Here is a 4,335-nt window from a genome sequence, read left to right as displayed (position 1 = left end):
AGAATATTCAGATAAAAATAATCTCCGTAGGGGCAACATTCTGTGACAGGTGAGACTTTCCTGGATTGTGACACGCTAGGAATCAGAATTTCAGCAGGAATTATCAGGTGGGATTCTCTGAGTCTGATCATATGTTGAAGAACCATTCAACTTATATAAGATAAGACTGAGAATGACTAAATTCACAGTATTGAACATGTAGTATACAAACAAAATATAGATAAAAACAATAGAGCTATGATACGCATTTAAAATGTTTTTATTGATTTTTAGAGAGAGAGGAAGGGAAAGTGAGGGAGAGATAGAAACATCAATGAGAGAGAAAGATCAATTGGATGCCTCCTGCACGCCCCTACTTGGGGGGTTCAAGCCACAACCCTAACATATACCCTGACTGGGATTCGAACCAGTGACCTCTTGGTTCATGGGTAGATGCTCTACCACTGAACCACACCAGCTGGGTTTGACATGCACTTTGAATTCTTATTTACTGAGGAGTTGATATAACTCCTAGTCAAGTACACCGAAAAGAAATTATTTTAATTTTTGTCCAGATGCTCCCTCTTTCGTTTCTTCTTTATATGTATACTAGAGGCCCAATGCACGAAATTCATGCAGGAGTAGGCCTTCCTTCCCCTGGCTGCTGGCACCGGCTTCCTTCTGGCACCCAGGACCTGGGCTTGCCTGTGGCCGCTGGCAGGCACCTGGGACCTGGGCTTGCCTCACAGCCCCAGCTTCATCTAGAAGGATGCTTTCATTATTATAGATAAGGTCTGCTAATTCACCTTTGTGTCTCCCATAATTAGCATTTTTGTCTTTTTCACTCCATAAGAATGATCACTTAATTCTATCAGGATATTAATGTCACTGTTACAAAATTCCATTTATGTTTTAAATCCATACATCTACACACATACACACAAAGGAAGAGAAATAAAGTATTATTTTACAAAGTAATTATGTATTTTTGAGCTTATTCGGTGTATTGTTTAAATTACCTGAATTTAAATTAATGAGGTTAACAGTAGTTCCATCTAGGGGTGATAACAGATGAGCATGGGGATATATTGTATTTAATTTTTCTTTTTACCACCAGCATAGTTGTTTTATTTTATTTTTTTTTTTGGTTTTGTTTTTTTGTTAATCCTCACCCGAGGATATTTTTCCATTGATTTTTAGGGAGAGTGGAAGAGAGAGGGAAATACAGAGAGAAACATCGATTTGAGAGAAGCACATCCATTGGTTGCCTTCTACACAAGCCTCAACCAGGATCAGGGCCCCTGCCGGGGAGAAATCTGCAACCAAATTATGTGCCCTGGACCGGAATCAAACCCAGGGTACTTTGATCTGCAGGCCGACACTCTATCCACTGAACAAAACTGGCTAGGGCCAGCATATGTTGTTTTATAATTTGTCAGAGAGCTAACATAACAACAAAACTTACATTCTCTGTACTGGAGTGAAGGTACATTTTAATGCTTTAACAACTGCACTCCATCCTATACATCCTGTGTAAAAGGCTGGCCCCTGGTATCTGTCACCCCCCCCCCCCCCAGAGGCACCTGGTTTTAGCTATTTGTCAATGTGATCGGTCCTCCTCCTCATCTTTTGTTTTCTGCTTCCTCTACCTTCTTTGGCCATTGGCTTTGAGCCCCGGGCTCTGCATTTGCCCAGTATTACAGAAGTCGGATGCCGCTTTTTTAAAAGAATCATAGTTTTCTCATCTGGTTCTAGCAGAAAGCAGATCCCACAGATTATGCTACACTGGGTGATGGGATCTAGGAAGCACTATTTTATAAGCTCCTTGAGAGTTGCAGCCCTGGGGTTTACTCTTTCACCCACTGAGCTCCACAACTCTGAATAACTATAGCAACATTGTGCTTTTCTCAAAGGAGATGAGCCAAAAAGATTGGCTAACATATACTACTGAATCACTTTTTTAAAAGGTTTATTTGTAGAGTGATATTTGGAAATTAAATATTGCATATATAATATTCTCTGTGGCTTTGACTTCCAGATTATCCTACACATGAAAGGGTAATATGCAAATTGACCGAACAGCAGAACAACCAGTCGCTGTGACGTGCACTGACTACCAAGGGGCAGACGCTCAACACAGGAGCTGCCCCTTGGTGGTCAGTGTGCTCCCACAGGGGGAACGCCGCTCAGCCACAAGCGGGGGGGGGGGGGGGGCTGGCGAGTGCAGTGGCAGTAGCGGGAGCCTCCCTTGCCTCTGCAGCAGCACTAAGGATATCTGAATGCAGCTCAGGCCCCCAGTTGGACATCCCCCGAGGGCTCCCAGAATGCTAAAGGGCACAGGCCAGGCTGAGGGACCCCTTCCCCCCAGTGCACCAATGTCGTGCACTGGGCCTCTAGTCTAATATAATTATCTAATTCTGATAACGTATTTATTATACTTGTCCCAAGAACTTTGTAGGATATTTTACAAAGATAATGCTCACTGTTTGAGAAAATGTAAACAAAACAAACTATTCAAATTTGCAAAAATTGAAATCATATGATTTTCTTGCTTCACCTTGAATGAACCCTTCAAGGATATTTATTGCCTACGTTTAAATGCCTGCAGTGACTCATTCATACCTTAATTCTTTCAACCACGAAAAGTTCATCAAATGCCTATTGTGCTGATGCTGAGACAGCAAGAGGACCAATTACAATGTTTACCTTCAAGCAGCTTCTAATCCAATGAGGGTGGTGATTACAAATGGCAGAAGGCACCTTAAAAAGTTAGTCAGCCTTCCATGCATTCTTGTCAGAGTTTACATATACTCCTAATCCCCTGTGTATACATTATTTTAACTTACAAAATCATCTTCAGGGGCTAGGTCTTAACTTTATCAGGGTTCTGCAATCACCCATAACTCATGTTCCAAGCATCTTCCACAATGTATCTCAAGTCATAAATTAAGCCTATATATATATCGGTTCATTTGTCCAAGGTGACAGGGTTTTGGCTCATAGCAAGAAAACTCTATTTCAGACAGAAAGTGGATGGAATAGCTGTAGATAGGCTTTCCCTCAAAGGTCATAAAAATACTTTATAAAATTTTTAAAAAATTAGCCAGTGCTAATATGGCCTCCTTTATTTTGATGTAGTGTTCATTTGTAGAGGAAGAGTTTGCAAATGCTTTCATGCTGTTCTATAATTGTTTTTCAAAATTCCCCATGACACTTTGAATTGCTTTCATGTACTTTTCTTTTGTTTGCAGTTGATTTAACTATTTTATGAGTGTACAGAGTTTTGTATGAGGGATCCATGCAAGTAAAACACTGCTTTCAGAGGAAGGAGGTAGAGGACCTAAGATGCTCTAGTACCGCAATTTTCAATCTTTTTCATCTCCTGGCACACATAAACTAATTGCTAAAATTCTGCGACACACCAAAAAAATATTTTTTTTTTGCTGATCTGACAAAAAAATAGGTATAAATTTGATTCATTCACACTGAACAGCTATTGTAGATTGTTGTCATTTTTTCATTTGACAATCTTGGGGGAAAGAGGTAAGTCAGGTATTTAATGTTTTAAAACTTCTTGTGGGACACCAGTTGAAAATCACTGCTCTAGCAGAATGGTTGAAATTATATTAAAGAAAGGCAGAAACCTAGATAGCAGAAGCAAGTCAGAGGAAGGCAGAATGGAAGGAAAATTCATAAAATGATTTTGCCAGAGGCAGCTGGCAATATGAATCGGAACAGCAGGGGGCGCGATGGTATCGCAGTTGTCAATTCTCAGCTTTCCTAAGGAGGAACTTCAGATTTATGGTTCTAGCAAAGTGGACATGTTAGTGATTCTTACTTTTGTGATATAAACAAGTCAGCTACAGACACTGAAATGGAGCTTTAATGATCTGTGTCTTCTGAAGCCAAGAGCGTGATCAGCACTTGGTTCCCTCCTTAGGGACTCAGCCTGTATCTCACCCAGGCTTGAATGAATTTACCTTCAGGCCAGTGTTTTTCCTGCTAAATTTATGGGTTTAGATTTTGAAATAGGTCATCCTTATCTTGCTTAATTGACAGCAGAAATTTGAGACACAAACATATGTAGTAGAGGAAATTTTTCTAAATACCAGAGACAGCTTATTTCGCCCTTTATAAAAGTGTGTGTGTGTGTGTGTGTGTGTGTGTGTGTGTGTGTGTGTATGTGTTTAACAAGATGTGAATGACAAGTGGCAGAGTGGGTGAGACCATGCACATCAATTCTTCCATAATAACCTCTGTCGTGCTTTTGCCTCCTGTCTCCCATAAACAAGTAGTTTTTTAACCATTTAGGCCACCTCTGGAAAAATACCTCAGTGTTTCATTCCTATCTATATT

The sequence above is a fragment of the Myotis daubentonii genome, chromosome 5, assembly GCF_963259705.1.
Source record: "Myotis daubentonii chromosome 5, mMyoDau2.1, whole genome shotgun sequence".
Lineage (NCBI taxonomy): Eukaryota > Metazoa > Chordata > Mammalia > Chiroptera > Vespertilionidae > Myotis > Myotis daubentonii.
The sequence above is the reverse complement of the archived record's forward strand: the minus strand, read 5'-3'. Positions refer to the sequence as shown.